We start from the raw sequence: 6,243 nt of genomic DNA, 5'->3' as shown, positions 1-6,243 counted from the left end.
AGAAGTGGAATATTGTTCCTGTATATATCTTTGCCCAATAAACAACCAGTTTCATTCATTAGTAAGGGAGCATAGCACCATGTTACTTAGCTCAAGAGACCAAAAGTCTAGTGGCCTAACCTGTACAATTGATACAGTCAACATACAAGTGGTATAGTCATACTTCTGCAATGTCTGAAGACTAATTAACAACTTGAAGGAATGAATCTGTGATGGTGGAAGAGACAGGGACAAGGGAACAGTTTTTCCTAACAACCTCTTTCCCTGTTAGGGTTGGGGAATCCATAAAAGTAGGTATTTCGGGGCGGCCAGGTAGCTCAGCGAGTAAGAGCACTGGCTCCAGTGTTGGGACGACCTGGGGATCAAATCTGGGCTCAGATACTTAGCACCACACCCAGAAATAACTGGCTGTGTAACCTTGAGCAAGTTACTTAACCCCAATTGCTTTAAAAAAAAAAAAAGTAGGTATTTCCCTGATAGTGATCTGGCAGCAACCTCAGAGGCCAGTTCCATTATCTATATCTGTTTATATATCTCTAATAATCTTTCTTCTCTTTCTCCAAGAGCTATTACGAGCATTCACCAATATGGATGATTGAGCAAGGGTTAGGGGATGAAGAATGGGGAAGGGAAAGGGACCTGGTAGCTCAGTAGGGGGATACAAGGCAACAGCTAGAGAGAGTGGCTCAGCCTAGGGCTTCAGGACCTAAGGGATGTATATGTTAATATGTATGTGTATATATAGATTCACACATACATATGTATCATTCATGCATGTGTGTATGTATACACATGTTCATACATTTATATGCATGTGTTTATATGTATGGATGTGTGTATATATTAATATACATACACACCCTATATGTATCTATAGGTATACACCACACATGTGTGTACACATATGTCCATCTGCATATACATATATGTATGTGTGTGTATATATATATATATATAAATGTAGTCACCCCACAAACTCCCTGCGTCATTCATTAGCTAGGAAAACCTTTCCCCTCTCTCCTCACTTTCCTCGGGAAGTTGTTTCATGACATTTTTTTCTCTTCCAAGTTGCCCTGAATTTGCTTTTTTCGCTTGCTGGGGTGGAGAAATACACAGTGTGACAGAGCTGGCCCAAGGGATGACCTTGAATTCTCTACAGGCTGTAATTCCAGATCATCCTGTTCCTTTCACTTTTTCCCCAGTCTGAACAGTGCCCTGCTCCTTCTGTTTCAAATGCATTCTTAACTCACTCCTGCAAAGTGAGGCAACAAGCATTTATTAAGCCCTTCCTGCGTGCCAGGCGCTGTGCTCAGCGCCAGGAATACTGAGAAAAGCAGCCCCAGTCCCAAGGAGCTCCCAGGCCACATGCAAACCGCTGTGGGGACAGAGATCTGTACAGGGTAGGCTGGAGGTGAGGCACCAGCGCCAAGGGAGACCAGGAAAGACTTCTTGTGGAGAAAGATACTTAGCTGATACTTGAAGGAAGCCAGGATGAAGAAGGAGAGAGTCCAAGGCATGAGAGCCAGTCAGTGAAAATGCCCAGAGCCAGGAGCTGGGGGCATGCTGTGAGGAACAGCCAAGAGGCCAGTGTCCTTGGATCGTTGAGTATGAGGAAGGGAGTAAGGGGAATAAAGACTGGAAAGGTGGTGCTTTAAAAGTCAAGCAGAGGGTTTTCTATTTGATCCTGAAAGCAATAAAGAATCACTGGAGTTTATTGAATGGGGGCATGACTTGGTCAGACCTGTGCTTTAGGAATATCACTTTGGGTTGGGTTTGGGTTTTGGTGGGTTGGTTTTTTCGTTTGTTTGTTTTTTGGTGGGAGGGGAGACAACTGGAGTTAAGTGACTTGCCCAGGGTCATACTGCTAGTAGGTGTCTGAAGCTGGATTTGAACTCAGGTCCTCTTGACTCCAGGGCCAATTGCTCTATCCACTCTGCCACCTAGCTGCCCCCACTTAAGTTTTAAAAAGGGGGGGAAATGCCTTTGTCAGGTAGTCCCACAGGACTCCAAGGGTGACAGCTCCTGTCACGGCTTGTCCTTTATGTAGTATGACCAGACTGTCACAGGAGGATTTGGTCCATGGCACAAAAAAGGTTAAGAGCCCCTGCCCTAGTCCAACCTCCTCAATTTATAGATGAAGAATCTAAGGCCTAGAGAAGAAAGCGTGTTCCAGGTTACACAGGAAGAAAGGGACAGAGTCAGGATTTGAACCCAGGTTCTCAGAGTTCAAAAGCAACATTCTTTCTGCTACATCACGTCTCCTTTTTAATTTGGAATCATAAACTGTAAGGTCCTCGAAGGCCATCTAGTCCAACTCTCTCATTTTATGTAGTCTAGGGAATTAGAAAGACTTCTTGGGGTCATACAAATAGTAGCTATCACAGGGAGAATTTGAACTCAGACCCTCAGGTTCCCAAGACATCGGTTTCTCGGCTGGGGCATATTACCTTCTCCTTACCCTCCCTAACTGTGTGATCATGGACAAGTTGCTTACCCTTTCAGAGAATCAGTTCCTTCATCTGCAAAATGGGTGTGGCATTTGAGCGCTGGGTTTCATGGGATTTGTTGTGAAGAAATTGTTCTGGAAGTTTTAAAGAGCTACATAAATGTGAATTATTGTTATGACTGCCACGGTAACAATCACTCTCCCGTTCTGGCCACTGGTCACTCCCTGTCAGACCTAGCAATGCAGGGTAATGGGAGGGGCTTGTTCTGCTTAGGGTCCAAATGGCCCCCAGGACCAGAGAGAGGAAGAAGGCTTTGGGGCCTACAGCCCAGAGGGGAACCAGAGAACCAGGCTCCTTCATCCCTTGGAATTTCCCTATTCCCGGGAAGCAGCTGGTTTGCATTTTGCACAGAGGTTGCTCTGGACCTTTGGGGGGATCCCAGGTCCCTCCTCCCAATCCCTTCCACTTTCCCTCATTAGAGAGGCCCCCTGGGCTCCTGCCAGAGACAGTCTCAGCAGGCACACACGAAAACACAAGATTACAGGGAGCTGCCCCACCACACTAAGAAAGGCCCACTGGGGCAGGAACCGCTGCCCCGAGCCTGTCTCCGCTTCTCCTTCCCTTCCGTGTCTTCTCCCCGCTCGAGCTCAGCAGGCAACCAAGCAATCCCGCGAACCTTCCGCCATCCTGCCCCTCTGCAATGCTAAAAAGCTCCCCAAATGCGCACTTAGACCCACCTCTGGATCTGGGCTCAGACGACCTGGGTCTGAATGTCCTGGTCATGCGTGGGCCCCTGGCAAACCATTTAATCACTCCCAGCCCATTTCCTTCATGTGTGAAATGTGACAGAATGACCTCCGAGGTCCTGCGGGCTCCAAGTCTGTGCTTGAACCTGAGTCTACGGAGCAGAGAGGAAAGGCTCAAGGAGGCGGCACTGCCCCTTCCACTTCCATTTCATTGCTGGCTCCATCATCTCTTCTGGGTCCTGTGTTTACAGCAAGAATCTCTGCAGCCTCCAGGGGTTTGCTCCACCGTGCGCTTAGAGAACTGGGGGCTGGAAGGAAGCTTAGCAGCCGACTCAGTCCAACCCCTTGAGGACACCGGAAAGTGTTCTGCAAACCTTAAAGCTGCTATTATCATCTTCCAGCAGAGCACACCGGAGTCTACGAAGGTGACCTGGCCTGCTCCAAGTCACACAGGGAGTAACCTGGCACTCATTTTCATGGCACCAAACTGTCTGCTGGCTGTGGTTCGGCGGCGTTAATGTTATTCCCATTTCACAGGTGAGGAAATGGAAACACAGAGATTGTGATTAAGTCATGTGGTGAGTGACCTGGAAAAGGTCCATCAGGGCCATTTATAACATGAAGGGATTGGGTTGTCTGGTCTCTAAGGTCTCTGCAGCTTAGTTCCTACAATGTGACACTAAGTAAGAGCTAAAACCCAGGGTTCCTGCCTTCTGGTCCAGAGGTCTTTTTGCTTCTCCAAGGGCTGAGTAAAGTCCCCTAGTAGCCTCTGTGAAAAATGCTCCCTCCATCTAAGCCCCAGTTTGTACAAGAAATTTCCATATCATTTCTAGCTGGTCTTGATGACCTTCTCTCTCTCTCTCTCTCTCTCTCTCTCTCTCTCTCTCTCTCTCTCTCCCCCCCCTCCCTGCTTGCTTTCTCAATTTTTCTCTTTTTTCTTCCTTCCTTCCTTCGTTTCTTCCTTTTTTCTTCCTTCCTTCTTTTGTTTCTTTCTTTCTTGCAATTGGGGTTAAATAACTTACCCAGGGTCACATAACTAGTAAGTATCTGAGGTCACATTTGAACTCATATCCTCCTGACTCCAGGGCCAGTGCTCTGTGCACTATGGCATTACCTCCCAACCCTTACAATCATCTCTTGAGTTCTTTTCCAATTGTCAGATTCTAAGACAAGTCTATTAAGATGCCTTCAAAGACTGGGTGAATCATTTAAGCCCTCTGGGCTTCAGTTTCCTTGTCTGTAGAATGGCAGGATTCAATGCTATGGAATGATCATGGATTAACTGCCTACTGTATGCCATGTACTATGCAGACAAAATAGTCCCTGCCCTCAAGAAGCTCACATTCTACTGACTTGGATTCAATGACTTCTGTGGTCTCTTCCAGATCTAAATTTGCGGATCCAGTTTTGCAAACAAGGAAGACAAATACAGAGGAAATAGGATGAATGGGTCTGTAGGAGCCAAGACTGCTCAAGGACTGGGTTTAGGAGCTCCAGGACAATCTTCCTCTCAGCTGTGATAAAGTTTGATGGGGGAGGATCCATGTCAGCTTCTACCTCCCTGCTTCCCAGAGTTACTGATCTCAGGATCTGAGTTCTAGTCTTGACCCCCAAATCAACACCAGTATCTAGACAAAAAGGTGGTCAGTCCTTTGGTCTCTTTTGTTTTCATGTTACCTTGTTCTGGATCTAACCAGACCCCTTCCACCTGGAAAAAAGTAAAGCAAAACTAGCTCTCACAGCAACTGTATCTGACAACACACGGCAACACATGGATTCCATAGCATTCCTCTCTGAGGAAGGGAAGGAGGCAGTGCTTGGTCATTATGGTGGTAAAGCAGGGGGCTTCGTTTTTAGGTATTTGAGATCTCCTTTGCCTGGTGGACTCACTCGCTCAGGACCACTTCTTAGAAGTCTTCTCAGCTTTGAGAATTGGGGAACTGAACACAGGACACCCCAACAGTCACCAAGTCATATTTCAGTCACTCCACAGTTCAGTGATGACACTGTGGACCCTTGCCCACTTACACTGGGATGCCATGACACAGATATTAAAGCAACCCGTGGTCAGGACACTTAAACCTGACTGTTTAAGTATTATTACCTGAGGGATGCCTCAAACACCTGTATTCCCCTCTCCCCCTTCCAAAAATAGACATTTTTCCTTGAAACATCCATCATTACTCAATCCTGTGGAGGCAAGGTGGAGCAGTAAAAAGCATCTCATATCTGGGGTCGCAGAATATGGGTTCAAGACCCATCTCCACGGATTCCTTGCACAAATCATGTCTACTCTCTGGGTCTCAGTTTTCCCACTTATTAAATGAGGTTGGAGTATATGACATCTAAATTTCCGTCCTGCTGCAGATGGTAAGATGCAAGTGCTATCTGAAAGGGAGAACTCTTATCACCCTTAGCCTGAATCAGGTAATCCTTCAGAGGGACCACAGCAGGCTAGAACAGAGGGAAGCCTGAATGGTCTAGCCCCTGTTCTACTACTTACTAGGCAGTTACGGGGACCTTAGTTAGGGAAGTCACTTCACCTTTTGGGGACTCGGTCTCCTCATTTCACCTCTGTGTCCTTCCTTTGGGCCCTAATCTTCCCCCCATTGTGGAATCCTGAGGTTGTCGCAATACTCTGCTAGGGTTTCACCCCAGCTTTAGGGAAATTAGCCCCAGGTGGTTGGTTTCCTTTGTCATGGTGGGAGGCCAGTGGGGCTTTATGACTTGGAACATACTTGGGAAAAACAGAAACAAATGGAGCCAGAGCCAGACCCTTTGGAATGTGAGTCCCAGAGGGTGGAGCCTACCAGAGAAAGAGGGGGACAGCACTCCATACTAAAGTATTTGGTTGGAGGCACAACGGCTGATTTGATTTGAGTCAATTCTGCAGCAGCTTCTTCTCCAAGTCTTGCAGCCAGGTAACTAGGTAACTAATGGTTTGTCCTGCTCTCCTCTTCTCTCCTCATCTCTCTCTCTCTCTCTTTCTCTTTCTCTCTCTCTCTCTCTCTCTCTCTCTCTCTCTCTCTCTCTCTCTCTCTCTCTCTCTC

At 47.0% G+C, this 6,243-nt stretch overlaps 1 protein-coding gene across 3 annotated transcripts in view; it reads left to right on the top strand.

Moving 5' to 3' along the window:
• The first annotated feature begins 5,993 nt into the window (after window positions 1–5,993).
• Window positions 5,994–6,243, top strand: part of DPEP1 (dipeptidase 1) — a 45,652-nt gene continuing 45,402 nt past the window's right edge. For 2 of the 3 annotated variants that reach the window (XM_069085526.1, XM_069085524.1), the window contains exon 1: window positions 5,994–6,114. The gene's annotated coding sequence lies outside the window, so the exon portion shown is untranslated. Of the gene's footprint in view, window positions 6,123–6,243 lie in introns of all 3 variants that reach the window. The other variant, XM_069085525.1, reaches the window with a different exon arrangement.

Source organism: Petaurus breviceps, unplaced genomic scaffold (assembly GCF_028583685.1).
Source record: "Petaurus breviceps papuanus isolate PSGF00001 unplaced genomic scaffold, PetGlider_PUasm1.0 176, whole genome shotgun sequence".
Lineage (NCBI taxonomy): Eukaryota > Metazoa > Chordata > Mammalia > Diprotodontia > Petauridae > Petaurus > Petaurus breviceps.
The sequence above is the reverse complement of the archived record's forward strand: the minus strand, read 5'-3'. Positions and strand labels throughout refer to the sequence as shown.